The sequence below is a fragment of the Palaemon carinicauda genome, chromosome 2, assembly GCF_036898095.1.
Source record: "Palaemon carinicauda isolate YSFRI2023 chromosome 2, ASM3689809v2, whole genome shotgun sequence".
Taxonomy (NCBI): Eukaryota; Metazoa; Arthropoda; class Malacostraca; order Decapoda; family Palaemonidae; genus Palaemon; species Palaemon carinicauda.
Window position 1 is genome coordinate 40,687,275 of NC_090726.1, and position 20,197 is coordinate 40,707,471.

The 20,197-nt window shown below is 44.0% G+C and overlaps 1 long non-coding RNA gene across 1 annotated transcript in view; it reads left to right on the forward strand.

The window, feature by feature from the left end:
• Positions 1-16,304, forward strand: part of LOC137616717 (uncharacterized) — a 166,918-nt gene extending 150,614 nt beyond the window's left edge. The window contains exon 3 of the long non-coding RNA XR_011039498.1: positions 16,230-16,304. This is a non-coding gene — a long non-coding RNA (uncharacterized lncRNA). The remainder of the gene's footprint in view (positions 1-16,229) is intronic.
• Positions 16,305-20,197: the final 3,893 nt, after the last annotated feature.

Sequence of the window (20,197 nt, forward strand, 5' to 3'; positions counted from 1 at the left end):
GCTGGACTTTACTTACTAATATGTTTCTCCGCTGTTCCTCCTTCCCTACGGGGAACTTGGTCTATCAGCGTGGGGAACTTGGGAGTTTTGTTTGACTACGGTCTCTCTCTCTCTCCTTGAGTTCGTTCACCCTTTTATTATTACTACATATTACGGTAGCTTCCTTCCCTTTGCGGGTTGAATTGCTTCCGTTTATTTTGTCTCAATTATTTTTTTATTTAAATCTAATTGTATTTGTTAACTTTTCAGCCTCTGTGTAAAACGTTTCCCTTCGGGGTTCATTCGTTCTTACTATTAGTAACATTCTTAGTTGAATTACATATTTATAATTGTTATAATTCTGTTTTGTTACAGTTCTCCACCTTCCCACCCCCCCCACCCCTTCCCGTGAGTGTCAGTGGGGGGGGAGGGCGCTTTCCTGTGTGTAATTCTTATATTCTTTTTCCGCAGGGGTTCCTCTTCGGAGTTCCCCCGGGGAAATTAATGTTAACTAATTGTTTTATTTTCGCAGTTAACTATCTTTTCGTTTGCCTAATGTGCCTACGAAGCAGAGCTGTCCTGTTGGGGCCTGGGGAGTCTGCCGTTGCCGCCTCCTCTACGACTTCGTCATGGGCGTGTTCCTTCTCCTAGAAGTTCTCCCATGACAACTGTCAGCTCTTTAGTTCATATAGAACACTCAGGAGGTTCGCCTCCTTGGGGTGGGTACATCCCTTCCCAGGTATGAGTTTTTTCCCCTTCAGGGGGGTTTCTTCTTCTACCTTATTTTTTTTTTTCTTTTTTTTTTCTGGTCCTCGGGTGGTTATGCTCTTGGTGCTGAGCTACCGCTTTTGTAACCATGCTCAAGGGGCTGAGCAGTTGCAAGGCCGTACCATGGTGTTCGTGTGATTTCGCTCTTGGAGCTGAGCGGTCGCACTTGCAGCTACACTCAAGGGGCTGAGCAATTGTTGGAGCTCCTCTTCGTAGGGTTGCTCTTTATGGTCAGCTTGCTGATGAGTGTCCTCTCTCGTTCGCGAGAGAGGACACTCATAGAGACTCCTCTTCGGAGGACTCCCCTGCTGTTGTTGCTGAAGGCTCAGTTCCCCCCTTTCGAACATCTTCGAGGGGGCAGCTGAGTCCAACGGTCTCTCCTGCGAGTGTCTCTCCCCCTCAGGGGAGTTCACTAACAGAGACTCCTCTTCGGAGGACTGATGATGGTGCTCCTGTCCGTGGTCGTCCTCATCTTCAGCCGCAGAGGATCCTCCTCGATGAGAACAGACAGTTGCTGCTGCTTCTCTAGACCTGTCAGCAGTTCTTTCGCGATCTTCGACACCTGCCAGATCTTCTTGCCTTCCTTCTCCGTTCCTGGACGCAGTAGCGGTGTGGGCACCTCCACCCCGTTTTGCAAATAGGCGCCAGTCCCTTCGGGGCTAAGGGCTTATCTCACATGTGAGTAAGCCCTTTGGTGCCAGGTTTTTTTTACCTGTGCAACCTCGTTCTGCTGCGCGCTCGCACGCAGTAGTTCGCAAATGTTCCTGATGTGCGCAATACGCGCCATCGTTCTCCCACGCGCCCATGATCTTCGGATCTGGGCGCAATCAAGGAGTTATTCCTTCGCCTCCTCGCCGACAATCTCTCATACGTCTGGCCGCGCATTTCTCAGCTGGCCACGCAACTACGCTCCTACGATCTCCTGGTTCCTGCCTCGTCACGCAGTTCAAGAAGTTCCTTCGCTAGCGCACAGGCGCTCACAGGCATCCCTGGGCTCTCCTTACGCACCAGCGATCCCCTGCGCGCCCGTGCGATTCGTCACCTGCGCGCAAGCTGTTTCAACGCCAACGCTTCAATCGTCGTAGGTTTCCTACGCGCCCACGCGTTACCTCTCCTGTACGCGAGCGGTCGCTACGCGCCACCGCTCGCCAATGCGCCACCGCTTGCCAAATGCGCCATCGCTTGCCCACGCGCCAACGCGCCATCACTTGCCAACGCGCCTATCGCTCAGCCCTAAGCCTCACCTTTAGACTGAACGAAATGGACATTTCTTCATCGCTAGAACTTTCCCTACTCATACGGAGTTATGAACTTTCCTGTCCTCAGTCTTAAGTGAGACCTCGCCCATGGAACGGGGTTCAAGTTCTCTGATATCTTAAGAGACCTCCTTATGAACTATTACGCCAGGCAACAGATCTCCACCTAACTTGGAAGACGGTGTTCCTGCTAGTTTTGGCTTCGGCCAAGTGAGTCAGTCAACATCATGGTCTCTCGTACGTCATTGCTCATTAAAGGGGATGGGAAGAGGTAACGTTTAGCTTCGTCCCTGAGTCTAGTGCTAAGACTCAGAACTCGGGAATAGCGAATCCTCGATTCGACTCCTTCCGGATTTCGAGTCTTCATTCTGTAACAGATGACCCTGATCATCTCTTACTCTGCCCAGTGAGGAATTTGAGGCTGTACCCTAAGAGAACAACTGCAGCCCGTCCTCATGTGCCTGCACTCTATGTCAGCACAAGAGGGACCATGAGGAGGGTCACCAAGAACACAATCTCAGCATGGATTCGCAAGGTCATGGGTCATGCGCTGAATCCAGACCCTCCTCCTTCAAGTCGCCCCAGAGCTCATGATGTCAGGGGCGTAGTTACGTCCCAGGCATTCAAGAGGAACTTCCCAGTGACGCAGGTTCTTCAGGCTGGGGTGTGGTGGTGACAAACTACCTTCACATCCCACTACCTGCAAGACGTAACCCACAGGAGGCCACATATGTTTTCTATCGGTCCTGTGGTGTCTGCACAACAGCTGGTATAATACCTCAAGCTCCTTATTGGACAGGTAGCAGAAGGTTGAGAGCATTGTTACCCGGTTTTAGTCTTCCTAAATGAAAAGGTTTGACTGGCTCTTATTTTTTTCTTCATCCTCCCCTCTCTTGGGGGAAAGCAGCATCCTGGGATCTCTGCACAAGCTGACCTCAAACCACTGCAGGTAAACCATGCTCCCTTGTATACCTGATTTGAAATTAATAATGTTGTGTCCCCATACCCTGGCGAGGTGGTACAGTGGTACCTCTACATACGAATTTAATCCGTTCCAGAACCAACTTCGGATGTAGAAAATGTTCGTATGTAGAAACGAATTTTCCCATAGGAATACATTGAAATGGGATTAATCCGTGGTTGAGCCCAAAAACTTATGATAACTTCTTAATAAACTACTACACAATTTTCCCATGAGAATAATGAACACTAAATTAGATAATAGACATGTAAATAAGAAGAATAGACATGTAAATAAGAAGAATTAGCAAAAAATGATAAATAAGAAACGGGTTTTTAGCGTCACTTTACCTTAGAAACTCCAGCGCAGGTGTTGTTAGTCTTGCTACGCAGAAAGGAGACGGACGGGCGGCGAGGAGGTAGAGAGGTTAACTACGATAAACGTACACTACCGTAACTTATTCTAACTTACACTAAGTGAACTTTAACATAACTTAGCTTATTTATTTTTTATTTTTATACTGTATTTTATATTTTTTTTCTACATTTTCTTTTTTTCTTTTTGATGATTACGTAATTTTAATCACTATCACTCTCTACATTTAAAATTAACTAAATTTCTTTTGCTTCACTCTTTTCCGTTTTCTTTGTTTCACTTTCTTCCGCTTCACTCTTTGCCGTTTTCTTCGATTCACTTACATCGTCTTCATCGCGAGTTCGCTTCGCAGTTTTTTTAACAGAAGCATCGATAGATAATTGCTTGGTACGGCTTTTCAGAATGTTTTGAAAGTGAGTTAGGCAAACATCATCGAATTGAGAAACTACACGACAAACCTGCAATTTCTGTGGATGGTATTTGTCTATGAAGTCGACCACGTCTTGATATTTTCCTAACACCTTTTTTATTTGCGCCGAACCTAACACATGTTCTACCTCCTTGCTCCCTTCCTCGTCATCACTCATGTGCTCCGACACAGCATGGAGTTCCTTGAGCTCATCCGTGGTAAGTTCGTCGTGATGTTCGGCGACGAGTTCCGTAACGTCATCTGCGTTGACCTCCAGATCCATGGACTTGCCAAGGGAGACGATTTCCTCTACGGCTTCCGCTGCACCCACCACGGGATCAGGTTTGGGGTCAAAACCCTCGAAATCTCGGGGAGAAACTGCATCAGGCCACAGCTTCTTCCAGGCAGAATTGAGGGTCCGTCGAGTTAATCCCACCCAAGCCTGATCTATGTTCTTCAAGCAGTGCACGATGTTGAAGTGGGTACTCCAAAATTCACGCAAAGTTAAGTTGGTGCTTTGCGTGACATTAAAGCACTGCTTAAATAAGTGCTTGGTGTACAGCTTCTTAAAATTAGAGATGACTTGCTGGTCCATGGGCTGGAGGATAGAGGTGGTATTCGGTGGAAGATACAGCACCTTTATGAACTTGAATTCATCGAAGATATCATCTTCAAGTCCGGGGAGGTGAGCGGGTGCATTGTCAAGGCATAGTAGGCACTTTAAAGGCAATTTCTGTTCATGAAGATACTTCTTCACAGAAGGGCCAAAAACTTGGTTAACCCATTGCACAAAGAATTGCCTAGTGACCCAGGCCTTCGAGTTGGATTGCCAGAAAACGTGAAGCTGATCCTTATCAACGTTGTGTGCTTTAAAGGCCCTAGGGTTCTCTGAATGGTAAACCAGTAAGGGCTTGACTTTAAAGTCCCCTCTAGCGTTGGCACATAGGGCAAGAGTCAACCGATCCTTCATTGGCTTATGGCCAGGCAATTTCTTCTCTTCGGCAGTGATGTAGGTTCGACTCGGCATCTTCTTCCAAAACAGCCCGGTTTCATCACAATTAAACACCTGCTGCTCTACGTAGCCTTCTTCCTGCACGATCTTTTCGAAGTTCTTGACAAAGTCAGCTGCAGCCTTTGTGTCCGCACTAGCAGCCTCTCCGTGGCGAACAACTAAATGAATCCCGGACCGTTTCTTAAATTTCTCGAACCAGCCACGAGATGCCTTGAAATCATCTGAGGAAGGCTCGGTTGAACTCTCCCCAGCATCACCCCCAGAGCTCTCCTCCTTCAAGTTCGTAAAGATGGCATGCGCCTTCTCGCAGATAACGGTCTCGGTGATGGTGTCGCCAACGATCTCTCTATCCTTAATCCACACTAGTAGAAGTCGTTCCATCTCTTCTATGATAGGGGTACGGCGTTTGGAAATTATGGTGATCCCCTTAGAAGGTTTCACTGCTTTAATAGGTTCTTTCTGTTTAAGGATTGTCGAGAACGTCGACATATTACGGCCATACTGTTTAGCAAGTTCACTCACGCGGACGCCACGCTCATGTTTTTCAATATTTTCCTGCTTAATTTCTAAAGAAAGCATTTCCTTCTTCCTTTTCTCACCACTACCACTACCACTGGCAAAACTAAACCTTTTAGGACCCATACTTTACGTAAATTACCGTTAAAGGATGCACGTAAAAAATCACGATTAAAACAAGAGTTAATAGCTGAACGCACAGAGCACAACCGCAAGAAGCTGACGAGAACAGAGGACTGACCCAAGACCCGCTAATTGAGCGTCCCTCCGAGGTCGATGTGCTGCCTTCTATCGGCGGAGATAAAAAACACTTCAGGCGCTATGAGCACCGACTACGCGTACGAGTATTGTTTACTTCGGGTGTCGAAAAAAACATTCGGGTGTAGAGTCGGAACGTGTTCGAATTGTACTTCGCGTGTCGAAAAATTCGGATACAACAGTACAACGAAAATTGCTTACTTCGTGTGTCGAAATAAAATTCGGGTGTAGAGTCATAAATTTGCTCGAATTTTACTTCGGATGTTGGAAAATTCGGATGTAGATACGTTCGTGTGTAGAGGTTCCACTGTATTGGGAAAGCCTTGGTTACAACAGTTTTTCCTACTAAATATTTGGAATAACTTTACCTGGACGGTAACACTTCTAAATATCTCAACACAGCTTGTGTAGGCCACGGACCTTGGGTAGCAAGGTTTAAGTGAGGTGCAGGGACCCCTTATTTTGAGTATTAACATACTCGGATAAGGAGCCCCCGTGTAAAAGCCAAAAGCCAGAATCAGGGATGTCCATCCTTCGTAATGGGTGAATCACCCCTAAATAAATAGCGTAGGTTTATATTCCAGTTAGGAAACAAATGACAAATTCGTAGATAAATTGTATTTTTCCTAACGATACAAACCTTAGCTATTTATACAAACTTGCCCGCCAGCCCAATTCCCCTTGAAGTCCTACCTCCAAGCAAAGTGAGCTAGATCACTGGTGTGTGAGTGGGAGCGGTAACAAGCTACCCCCCACCCCCACTAACTAGTAGTATGGGTACTTAACCCTCGCTAAATTTTAATGGCTCGTCATTACAGCTTCGCCAAAAGTAATACCCCTAAATAAATAGCTAAGGTTTGCATCATTAGGAAAAATACTAATTATCTACGAATTTGTCATGTTTTAATCTTTTTTTCTGTATCTTATCACATTGCATTTCTTGCCTTCGCCAAAATCAAAGATTTTGCGTGGGGTATTTACCTGTATGTTGAGTTTATTTATTTGGTTGTGAGCAAAGTTACTCAACAACTATAGTACCAGTTTTTTTTTTTTTTTTCTTTTTTTTTATACCATAACCCAAGGATGAATGTGTAACATTTTGGCTAAAGTACATCAAAGTACAAGTATGCAGCAGTACTTTGAAAATAATCGCAATGTAAAGTAAATGTCAAATATTTTGTTAATTTATTTTTTGTTTGTGATCAACATTATCCCAAAACTACTAAACCAATTTAAATTAAACTGGTGGACCTGTGGGATATGACCCAAGGACAAATCCAATAGATATTGAAGGAAATACATCTTAGTACAAGTATGCAAGGAAGTTAGGTGCAAAATAAGACTGCCATGCATGACGAAAGTATGCTCTACTGTATGCCCCTCTAGTTTACTTTGTTGATGGGAACTCCATGAGCAGACATGCAGGCATGCTATGAGAAACTTAACCAGAAGTGTGTCAGTCTCATGAGCAGAGCCATAGTGGATCCCCATCAACTTTGTAGTATTTCCAGGGGCATGACTGTTTGCAGTCATCCCCCTGTGACGAGTAGGACATGACCTCCTCTGCAGTGGGTAGAGTTTGCAGAGAAGAGGAATAAATTTAAGATGTTGAAGAAACTGTGTTGATGCTTTTTCTCTTCGGGTAGCTCAAAACATGATGCGTTTACTTTGGATTTCCCCCAACTCTGGCTCCTCAGGGTGTTCTTTGAAGGGAGCAGAAGTATTGCCATCCCCCAGAGAAGGTAATATTCTACCTCTCTCAAAATATGCCTGCTGTTGAGCTGCCTGACGAAGATGTGCATGCGTTCAGACCTGGACCTGCAGAAGTTGTGGCCATCTTTTGGTATCGATAGCTTCTAGAGTTGCTGGCTGATACCAGAACTTTCAAGTCTTCCCATGGAGTACCCTCTTCTCCGGATGTTTTGCCTGTGGAGTTGTAAAAGATGCTTACAGTACCATTGGTCAGTTCTCACCTGATGATGAAGAGGATCCTGTTTTCTCCTGCTGCTGTATTGTTGTCACTGGCCTTGAAATCTTCAATGGACGTAAAGTCTAGAAAGCAGGAAATGAAATGTACATGGCCTCCTTCACCCCCCCCCCCCCCCCCCACTCGGCACTCATGTATTTAATACCTTGCCTTCTGTCGAACCTTCGGACGTTACGCCAGCTCCCCCAATGATGAGGAAGAAGAAGTCGCCAAACCCCAGGGAGACCATTTGGCCGTAGTCTCGAGAGACTTTGACCCTTCTCTCCCCACATTTACGTTGGAAAGCTAGCGCGGTATTGAAACATAACCCAGGTCTGGGAACATGTTTTGGTACATGGTACAGTTCATGCTTCTACTATCATTACTCAGTTTTGCATGGAGCCAAGCACGTGTACTACCAGTTGAGGTAATGGTCCTCCCCTCGTCCCCTACCTTCTGGAAGGGAGTTAGCCTAGAACCTGCAGCATCATGCTTGAAGGCTGACAGAAGTCCTCACTTTCTCTCTGCAGCAGTGCTAAAGTGCTTGATATATTTTGGGTGGGTAAACCAGCCAGATTGGTTTTAGGGCCTTCCTCCCTCCTAAGGATGAGTCTGCTAAAGTGATTTTCAACTTTTTGTATCCTTGGTGATAATAGAATACTGCACAATATAGCATTTTCAGAATACTTCATTAGTATTATATTATCATGTATGGAATTAGTTTTACATTTTCATTTATGAAAAAACACTGGCCTGCATTTACTGTAAATATAAATCTAACCTGGAAATTAGATTTTATATAGGGTTTAAGATAATCAGTCAATTTTCTATTTTTTCTTTTAAAGAAAGCAATTTGTAATTACCATCATAAGATGATTTGAAATTTTTTCAACTACTGTATACTAAACTCAAATTTTGAATTTTTAGCGTGAACCACTATGGTCAAACAAAAATGGAATTTCTCTTCACTGCCAACCAGTTCAGTTAGCTCATTCACAATCTGAGCTGTCAAACATTTTTGTTTCATTCATACTATTGTGATTTTCACCAGTTTATTAAGTCTGCCCGATGTACTGGGCGGATCACAAGGCCTTGAAGAGGCGAGATTCCCAAAACCTTTCAGGAGTTAACTAAAATACGGCGACAAAATTACCATTTTATTATAAAAATAAACTCTGATACAAGACAAACAACATTCTTAAGCATTCACAAGACTTAATGAAAAAACAAGGCTGACTCTTGGTAATGTAACACGTGCCCTTCAAGCACAAAGTCCATACCGGACTCATTAACAAAACTGAAAATAGTGCCAATTCGAATTCAATACACAACGAATCAAACACCAAATATCCCTATTCTCATTTAACTCAGGATTCAGATCCCCAATCACAAGGATCTCTACATTAAACTGCGATATAAAAACTACATGTCTTGCACACAAACTTATACTACAACCAACCTGGTACACGAGGTAGAGAGAAGAGAACAATTTAACAAATGACTTATCTTTAGGGGGACGATGAAGCAAAGAGACCGAAGGAGGGTTGGCAGCTTCGAAGAAACGTTCGTTTTCCCGCCTTAACTAAAGTTTCCTTAGCAAAGTGGAGGGAAATCTTAGTTTTATGAATAGAACTTACCTGGCAGTTATATATACATAGCTAATAATCTCTATTTCGGCAGAATTTTTCTAAACGTGGCAACCGCCTTGTGGTGGTTGGGTGGTAACACCCGTTAAAGGGTGGTAGGAGGAATCATTCCCGTTTTCTGTTCTTCAGTTCATCTCTGCCGGCCGGATCGACAACACGTTGGTCCGTCATTAAGAGTTTTTCTTCGCTTTCCCTGCTCGGTGTACCAGTCTGCTTTTTTGGTGAAGTACTCCGATTTGGGGTTTTGGCAATCGTGTTTTTTGTTTTCTCTTAGCTTTTTTGCTGTTTTCATTATGAGTGAAAAGAGTCATTACCGTATCTGTGCGAATAAGGAATGTAAGGTGAGACTACCGAAAATGGCGGTAGACCCTCACACCGTGTGTTCTAATTGTAGGGGTTTTGTTTGTGCCCTTGATAATAGGTGCGGGGAATGTAAAGTTTTGGATGAGAAAGATTGGTTGATTATGAAGCGCTATGTGCGTAAACTAGAGCTCGATAGAGTTAGAAGAGCTTCTAGGTCTAAGTCTAAGTCTGTTAGTGGTAAGGAAGACGAACTTAGTGTAGATTTATCTATTGAACCTATAATTGATTCCTCTTCGGAAGTTGATCCTTCCCTTGAGTTAGTAACTCCTGCACCTCCTACAGGTTCCGTATCTACGGATGACCCTCGGTACGCTAGCCTGGCGGCCGAGTTGAAGGCCATTAAAGAACAACTGGAGGCCTTTAAAGGTAAGGAAAGTGAAAGTGCTTGTGTTAGTGCAGTGGAGGTGGCGACTGACCGAACCTGTCATTACCCTAGGCCTAGACTTCTACCAAGCTCCCAGGACCAAGGGAGAAGGTACGTCGATGACCGAAAGGGGGTGAGAGGTACGTACCCTCGGTCAGCCGTCGCCTCAGGCAGTCCTGTTGTCGATTCCCAGGCTGCTCTTGACCGTCACGGGAAAGACATGTCGGATGTGTTGTTTTCTTCTCCGAATTCGTCCAGACGTAAATGGAAGTTTGAAGCTTCAAGACCTACTAAGAGGAGATGGAACCGCGACGAACGGTCTCGTTCTTTCTCTCCCGGTTCTAGCAGTTATGAACCTTGTCCGTCGGAGGATGATTTCGACTCCGTGCCTGTGAAAAGGGCGAAGCCTACTGCCGAAGATCCTCCCCCTTCTACGAGTGTTATTCGTCAGCCCTCCCCTTCGGGGCCGCAAGACCCAGCTGATGTTGCTAAATCCTTTTTGTCTGTCATGCAGGAACAACTTTTGACGTTAGTACAAGCCTTTAGCCGCCCTCACGCCTAGTCTGACAGACGTAAAGACGACTCGTTACCGATTAAGAAGTCTGCTTCTAAGAGAACGGAGTTCTTCTTTAAAGAAAACTTCTCCCTCTCTACGCCAGGATGAGGAATGTGTGCTTTCGCCAGGCGATACTTCTTCTCGATACCAGGACGATACGGTTTCTCGTTCTCGATACCGAGACGATACTTTATCTAACGATGCTGCTTCTCGTTCTCGATGCCAAGACGATACCGCCTCCCGTTCACGATACCAGCACGATACCTCCTCTCGTTCGCTTCGCCACGACGATACCTCCTCTCGTTCGCTTCGCCACGACGATACCTCCTCTCGTTCGCTTCGCCACGACGATACCTCCTCTCGTTCGCTTTGCCACGACGATACCTCCTCTCGTTCACGACACCACGACGATACCGACCCTAGTTCTCGACGCCACGACGATACCGCCTCTCGTTCACGACGCCACGATGATACCTCCTCTCGTTTACGACACCACGACGATACCGACCCTAGTTCTCGACGCCACGACGATACCTCCTCTCGTTCGCTTCGCCACGACGATACCTCCTCTCATTCACGACACCACGACGATACCGACCCTAGTTCTCGACGCCACGACGATACCGCCTCTCGTTCTCGCCGCCAGGACGATACCGCCTCTCGCTCTCGACATCAGAACGACTCTGCTTCTCTTTCTCAGTGCCAGGGCGATACCACCCTGCCTCTTCGGGACGATACTGCCTCTCGTTCCATGGATTCTTCTAGCGCTGGACTCCAGGATGCAACCCGTTTTTTGCAGGATGATGCCTTTGATTTGCCCTTGTCGGGTTCTAAGGATCCTTCTTCTCGTTCGAAGGATATTGCAGATGTGGATCAGGACCTCGAGGATGTTTCTGATGACGATGATAATCCTGCCAACGCTGCGGGAGATTACAAAGTTCTCTCTCGCTCCCTTCTTGAACTTTTTTGGGGAGGAATTCGAACCTGCTGCCCCTCAATCTCCTCAGTGCCAATTTAACAGAAAGAAGGCCAAGAAACAGTCGGCCTTCATCAAGATGAAACTGTCTATCTCCGCAAAGAAGGCTCTCACGAAGATTGATGACTGGATGAAGGAGCGGAGACAAGAAGTTAAGACTTCCTTCTCGTTTCCACCAGCTCGTCTTGCTTCAAAAGCGGGTATGTGGTATGCAACTGGGGAACCTTTGGGTCTGGGAATGCCTTCCTCCTCCAATGGTGACTTCTCTGGTTTAGTGGACTCTGCTAAAAGGCATGCTCTCAACTCAGCCAAGGTCATGTGGTCGATGTCGGAGCTGGATCATCTTGTCAAAGGTATTTTTAGAGCTTTCGAGGTTTTCAGTTTTCTAGACTGGTCGCTTGGGACTCTCGCAAGGAAAACTGACCAGATGGAAGGATCTAGGGACCTTACCAGTATTATGTCCTGTATGGACAAGGCCCTCAGAGATGGGGCGAATGAGTTGGCGGCGCTGTTCTCAGCTGGGGTCCTAAAGAAGAGAGCTCTGCTTTGCTCTTTTGCTTCTAGGTCTGTTACCACTGCACAAAAGTCTGAGCTTCTTTACGCCCCCCTCTCTCAACATCTTTTTCCCGAGTCCCTGGTTAATGACATTACGCTTTCTCTGGCCCCAAAAGCCACCCAAGACCTTTTATCTCGTTCTGCTCGTAAGCCCTTGGCAGCCCCTCCTTCTTCTTCGAAACGGGAGGAAAGGAGTTTCCAGCAGCCCTTTCGGGGCAGGACTACTTCAAGACCAGATTTTAGAGGAAGAAGGCAAGAATCAGGACCAAGATCTACCAGGGGTTCTTTCAGACCTCGCTCCAGAAAATGAAGTTCGTCTCTTCCAGACAGTAGGCGCAAGACTGTCAGGTTTTTGGCAGTCTTGGAAGAGGAGAGGGGCGGACACCTGGTCCCTCTCAGTCATCAAGGAAGGATGGATACAAGATCCCCTTTCTGAAAAAACCTCCTCTCGCAGATGCTCCGCTGGCCTTAGTAGCCCGGTACTCAGATCCGGGGAAACAGAAGGCCCTAATAGACCTTGTCAACCAAATGCTAGACAAGGGAGCGATAGAACCGGTTCGGGATCTATCCTCCCCAGGCTTTTACAATCGCCTGTTTCTGGTCCCCAAGAACTCGGGCGGATGGAGACCCGTCCTGGATGTCAGCTCTCTCAACGTATTTGTGGAGAAGACAAAGTTCTCCATGGAGACGACTCAGTCGGTGCTGGCGTCAGTATGTCCAGGGGACTGGATGGTGTCCCTCGACTTGCAGGACGCATATTTCCATGTCCCCATCCATCCGACTTCAAGGAAGTACCTGAGATTTGTAATGCAGGGCAAGTGCTTCCAATTTAGAGCTCTTTGCTTCGGTCTCAGCACGGCTCCTCAAGTCTTCACCAGGATAATGGCGAATGTGTCAGGTTGGCTGCATCAGGAGGGGATAAGGATATCCTTCTATCTGGACGATTGGCTGATTCGTTCACGATCGAGGGAGAAATGTCTGGAGGATTTACGGAAGACTTTTATGATGGCTCAAGATCTAGGCCTGGTCATCAACAGGGAGAAGTCTCAGATCAGACCGAATCAGACTATTCTCTATTTGGGGATAGTTCTGAATTCAGTTCTTTTTCGGGCTTCTCCCTCTCAGGAAAGACAGACCAAGTGTCTCGTAAAAGTCAGGACTTTCCTGGACAAGAAGAGATGCACAGCGAAGGAGTGGATGAGTTTGCTGGGGACTCTATCCTCCCTCGAACAGTTTGTCTCTCTGGGGAGACTCCATCTAAGGTCTCTACAGCACTTTCTTTCGAAAACGTGGAACAGAAAGACGCAGGAAGACTCCTTTTCCTTCCCCATTCCAACAGAAGTCAAGAATCTTCTGAAGTGGTGGCTGGATCCAGCCTTGTTAGGGGAAGGGATCTCCTTACACAAGAAGAACCCAGACCTAGTGTTGTTTCAGACGCATCAGAGTCAGGTTGGGGGGCAACACTAGGAAGCAAGGAGGTCTCAGGGTATTGGGAAGGAAATCAGCTGGAATGGCACATCAACAACAAGGAGCTGATGGCCATTTTTCTGGGGCTGAAGGCCTTCAAAGACTCGGTGTGTGGTTAGATTGTGGAGGTCAACTCAGACAACACCACAGCTCTTGCTTACATCAGGAAGCAAGGGGGGACTCACTCTCTGTCTCTGTTCGAGACAGCAAGGGAGCTCCTTCTTTGGGCGAAGGAGAACAAGATAGGTCTGCTGACGAGGTTTGTTCAGGGACAGAGAAATGTGAGGGCGGACATGCTCAGCAGGAAAGGGCAGGTCCCTCCCACAGAATGAACCCTCAACCAGCAGGTCTGTCAGAGTCTCTGGAGGCTGTGGGGGAGACCCCTCATCGATCTTTTCGCCTCCAACTTATCCAAGAGGATCCCCATCTATTGCTCCCTGGTTCTGGACAAGGAGGCAATAGCAGTAGACGCCTTTTTGATGGATTGGACGGGGATGGACACATATGCCTTTCCCCCGTTCAAGATCATCAATCTGGTAGTCAGGAAATTTGCTCTCCTCGATTCGGGACGAATGATCCTGATAGCTCCTTTCTGGCCGATGAGGGAATGGTTCACGGAGGTGGTGGACTTGTTGATGGACTTTCCAAGAAGCCTTCCTGCAAGTCCAAAGCTGCTCAGACAACCCCACTTCGAGAGGTATCATCAAAACCCCCTCGCTCTCAATCTGACTGCCTTCAGACTATCGAGAAGCTCGTCAGTTCGGGAGGATTTTCAGCGCAAGCTGCGAAGGCTATCGTCAGAGCGAGGAGGGTCTACCAGTCCAAGTGGGAGACTTTTAGGGCTTGGTGTAGGAAGCACAAGTTTTCCTCATGCACTACCTCTGTGAGCCAGATTGCGGATTTCTTGTTGTACCTCAGGCAGGACGCTAAGCTGGCTGTGTCCACAATCAAGGGGTACAAAAGTATGCTTGCTTCAGTCTGTCGGCATAGAGGCTTGGACTTGTCTCGCGATAAGGACTTACATGACCTCTTGAAGTCTTTTGAGACAACCAAGTTAAAGCTCCCTTCTTGGAACCTTGATGTGGTTCTTAAATTTCTGTGCACCAAGAGATTTGAGCCCATCTCACAGGCTCCCCTTAGGGAGGTTACGAAGAAAACCCTCTTCCTTTTGACCTTAGCAACAGCTAAAAGAGTCAGTGAAGTCCATGCAATTGAAAAGCAGGTAGGCTTCAATCTGAATGGGGCAGTTTGTGCCTTAAGATTAGACTTCCTTGCTAAGAACGAGAACCCTTCAAAGCCCTGGCTAAGAACCTTTGAGGTTCCTAACTTGGCTAACCTAGTGGGTCAAGAGCAAGAGAGGCTCCTCTGTCCAGTACGAGCCCTCAAGGCCTACTTGTCTCGCACAAAAAAATTTGAGAGGCTCTTCTAGCTCCTTGTGGTGTTCTGTGAAAGATCCTCAGAAGCCCCTTTCCAAGAACGCTTTGTCTTTTTTTCCTGAGGGAAGTTATAAGAGAAGCACATCTCTTGTGTGAGAAGGAACACTTCGGACTTTTAAAAGTGCAGGCTCACGAAGTGAGAGCCATTGCGACCTCGCTTGCTTACCGCAAGAACATGTCGGTCAAACAAATTATGGATGCGACATTCTGGAGGAGCAATTCTGTGTTCGCCTCTCATTACCTCAGAGAGGTGAGAGTGGATTATGAGAAATGCTATACCTTGGGTCCATACGTAGCTACGGCTTCTGTATTAGGCAAAGGAGTTACTACCTCCCCTCACCCTTAGTTTTGTATACTTGTGCGTAGGTTGGTGTTTTTATTGGTTGTCTGAGGATGTCGACTTGTGTACAGTCACCTCAGTCTAGTTAGATCATTTTTATCTACTTTGCAAAGGTTAAGTGGTTAGTTTGGTAAGGTTGCAGTTTTTATATTGGGCAATAGGTAGTCCTGAAGTCTAGTCAGATTGTTGGTCTCACCCAGTTGACAGACTCGATTGAGTGTTTTCAGCACTGCAGGTCACATCCTGGCTGACACTCCTAAGAGAAAGCGACTCAAGAGGCAGGAACCTTTGAAATCAGCTACCTTAGCAGGTAAGGAATCAAGGTGTTTTTTTATCCTACAACTTTTTTGGTTGTTTCCTCAACGATGTTTACTGTCTATCACCCTCCTCCAAGTGTGTTAATCAGCTATGTATATATAACTGCCAGGTAAGTTCTATTCATAAAAATGGAGTTTTATGAATACTTACCTGGCAGTTATATATACATTCGAAGGCCCACCCACCTCCCCTCAGGAGACAGGTCGGGCATAGATGAACTGAAGAACAGAAAACGGGAATGATTCCTCCTACCACCTTTTAACGGGTGTAACCACCCAACCACCACAAGGTGGTTGCCGTTTTTAGAAAAATTCTGCCGCAATAGAGAGTATTAGCTATGTATACAAACTGCCAGGTAAGTATTCATAAAACTTTGTTTTATCATAAAAACTCCATATTCAGGGAAACTGCATTTTCATCGCACAGGTGGTCCCTAACTTACAAACATTCACAGAAACAAACTGAAGATAACAAGGATAAGATTAAGAAATACTGTAATAAAACAACATTTTCAATAACTTGATATGTATTTCATATGAAACCTGACTATTTGTTGATCTTTCTAGCAGAAAATCATAGCCATGTGTTCCAGGTTAGGCTTACCCTAAGTCAAAATCTAACTAAATTGGACTTACAAACAGCTTCTTGTAACCTATTATATTAGTAAGTTTAAGGACATTCTGTACTGTTTATTTCTTTGTTTTGCAGATCTTGTGGAAGATGGGCATCTCACGGCACCCCAGATGTGTGTCCAGCTATTTCCAGTCTAATCGGAGCCTTGGGGCCACATCTTGGTCCCCTGAGGACCAGAGAAAGATGCTACTTAGTTTGATAGCTGGTAAGTAAAATAGAAATGACCTGGGGTTTTTCTAGAAGTTTTATCCAAAAATCTATTGCATTGACTTCTCTAATCAATATAAAGTACTTATCTCTAACATTTAATGTCTGTCTTATAGATTCTGTTAACTTTTTTCTTGCTTTCACTCTATACGTTTGTCCCTTTCACATATTATTTATGAAAAGGTGAGTGGTATTCATATTGTAGATCAAGTAAGTGGTGTTCTTAATTACCCTGAATTAGTTTAGATGGGTTGTGTCCTTACAGCCAAATATTATGATTATTATTATTACTAGCTAAGCTATAATCCTACTAGGGAAAGCAGGATACTGTAAGCCCAATAGCTCTAACAGGGAAAATAGCATAATGAGGAAAGGAAATAAGGAAACATAGAATAGTGTGCTTGAGTGTACCCTCAAACAAGAGAACTGTAAACTCTAACCCAAGACAGTGGAGGACCATGATACAGAGGCTGTGGCACTACCCAAAAGAATAATAGTTTGATTTTGGAGTGTCCTTTTCCTAGAAGACAATAGATACAACTACATCAACTAAACTGGTTATTCTGCTAAATGCAATTTCCATATTTTTTTTTTTTTTTACGGTATTGACCTTTTCTTTTTAACAAAATTTTTGTTTTTTCATTTACTCTTCATTATTGGGCAATCACACAGTTTAAAAGGCTAGAAAATTACAAAACCAAAAAAAAAACTACATTTTACACTTATAGATAAAAAGAATTTAATGTTAATCGGAAATTCTCCGTAAAAATATACTGTTCTCAGCCGTATTTCATTAAAATACAGGTGACCGTAATTTCTACCCTACTTTGTTATTATCTTATACAGGTTGGTAACTGTATTATCACTCCTTTACGTCAATATATCCGTTTTTAAAACAGTAAATGCCCTGCAACATTTATTCCAAGTTGTTTTACTGTATTTTTACAGCAAATTTTTAACAGTGTAGTATGTAAATAATTGAATCAGTAGAACTTCAAAAGTTCAAAGTTGGAGCAAATGTTTTTATGTTGACCAGGCTGACATGAGTCTTTTTATAGCTTATATATGACATATCTGTTTTTGACGTTGTTAATAATTTATATATGACATATCTATTTTGATGTTGTTACTGTTTTTAGAATGATTTATTGTTAATTTGTTCTAATCATTTATTTATTTCCTTATTTCCTTTCCTCACTGGGGTATTTTTCCCTAGCATCTTGCTTTTCCAACTAGGGTTGTAGCTTAGCTAGTAATAATAATAATAAAATTAGTGTCTGTAACTGATAAAACACTCCTGCCATTTTTATTGCTTCTCAATGGGTGGCAATACCACCATCTTGTGAACAGATCTATTAATAACTGTCACTATGTCTCTAATATTTTTCTAGTCTTTGTATTTTGTATCCAATTCTCACATCTCTCGCCTTACTATCTCTGCCTGTTTCTGTATCTACAACCTATCTCATTTGCCATTACCCTCGTGCAATATTTTTTATTAGAACAATACCACTGTATGTTTCTCTTTTCTAAGTGCCACCATTGCCTTGCAATATGTGTAGGGAAATAATCTTTTCGGCACTTGCACCAAAAAGTGTCGACAACATTTTGTATAAAGTTTAAGCAGTAGGGGATTCAGCATTATGAAGCTTCATCTGTGGTGGATAATGTGGGAGGGTGGGCTGTGCCAACCTAGCAGTACCAGCTGAACTCGGCTGAGTCCCTTGTCAGGCTGGGAGGAACATAGAGAGGAGACGTCCCCTTTTTTGTTTCATTTATTTGATGTCGGCTACCCGCCAAAATTGGGTTAAGTGCCTTTGTATATGTATGTATGTTAAACACTTCTTGGTTTTACCTGAAGTAGGTCATGAACAAGATGATACTCTGTTATTGCTGTACCCAAAAGTAAATAGTTTGGACACACAGTGTTCCTAATTCCACATCCATACCAGGTTTCAATCCAATAGGCCTTCCATTCATTAAGTTTAGTATTTCAATAAAAGTTCTGTAAATCACTAAATATTAAAATAGTAGCTCCTATAAGCCTTAACCCTTTTTTACCCCCAGGCTCTTTGGAAATTTCCAACCCTTAACCCCCAAGGGCTTATTTTTTCCCCAGCACATTTTGCAGTATATTTTTTTTAAATTGCTCTAACAGCCTTAAGTTTGTCAGAGAGTGGTCAGGTTGGTCTCATTCTCTTGGAAAATGCCTGAATTTTTTCAAAAAATTATCAAAAATATGAAAAAAAAAATAGCATTTTTTTGCAAGTACGTACAGGTACGTCCATGGGGGTAAAGGGATGAGTTTTGTGAAACGTACCAGTACGTCCTTTGGGGGTAAAAGGGTTAATAAAAACCTTTTTTAGTTAACTAATGCCTCATACCGTTTGGCCATACAGCATTTGCAGAACGAATAAATTTCCATTTCAAGCCTTCTTTTGCTCCAAATTCAGTGACCTCATGCATGTCCCATTGTTGTTAATGGCACTCTTCAGGTCTTTATTTGCCAATACTATTTGTGAGCTTCAATCAGTGCACAGTATCAGGATAGCTATGAACAGATTTGAATCTTCTGAAACACATTAAAAGACTTGTATTCATCTACAACATTATTGTACACGCCTCATGTGACAATATAATTGATTATATCTCCACAGGCCTTCCCAGTTGTTCTTTTCTTTACATTATCTTTGATTTGAAAAGGTCCAAATGTCCGAATGTGTATGAGTTGGGACCATCTTTTCTCATGAAACATACCAAGCTTACGCGTTAGTTTTGCCTTAACAGTTCCCCTCTGTTGTTTTGCCTTCTTTAGTGCCTCCAGTAACATCCCAGCAATGTCGTTCTCTCCAGTAGAGCTGCCCTTTTTACCTGTCATGTTGAGTATTGCTGAAATGCTTGCTCGGATACCACTTAAACTCGGGTTGTCTTGACAAAAACTTAATTTCGACCTGTAAGAATTACAGTATATGAAGTCAATAAAACATACCAACACCACAAACAATTTACTTATCACCACAGCAGAAACATGGGTAATCACCACATAACATAAACATATATAAACTCACACCAATAATTATCAGAATAATCATTATCATGTCATTACACAATCGCCATTACCACCAAGTCGGTACATAAGTAACAATTAATTACATAACAGTCACGACAATGCCCCATCTCTGCTTGCCATCAGGAAATATCTTGTAACAAACGTCAAGTAATTTCTCCTATCAGCTGTAGCATTAACACACATCCTTAAAGAAAACAAGTTACATGTCAACATCATTTTGGATTGCAAGAGGAGTGCACAGCTGCACTTCTCGCCAACAACGCATGTAAACCCAGTAACGTTTACAACCCCCATCGGCTTCACAGTTGACGCGTTGACAGTCACACCACTACCAACCAACACCACAATTATATGCACACACTTTACTAAACTTGAAAGTTATGACAACGAAGAAAATATATTATTATTACTAGCCCAGCTACAACCCGAGTTGGAAAAGCAGGATGCTATAAGCCTAAGGGTTCCAACGGGGAATAATAGCCCAGCGAGGAAAGGAAATAAATAATATACAAGAGAAGTAATGAACAACTATAAGATATTTTAAGAATGGTAACAACATTGAAATAAATCTTTCATATAAAAACTATAAAATAAAAAAAAAAAAGAACAAGATAAAGAGTTATATGATAGAATAGTGTGCCCAAGTGTACTCTCAAGTAGAGAACTCTACCCCAAGGCAGTGGAAGGCTATGGTACTACCTGAGACTAGAGGACAATGGTTTGATTTCTCACTGTTTGTTCATCGGAACAGATCTGAAAATTGCAC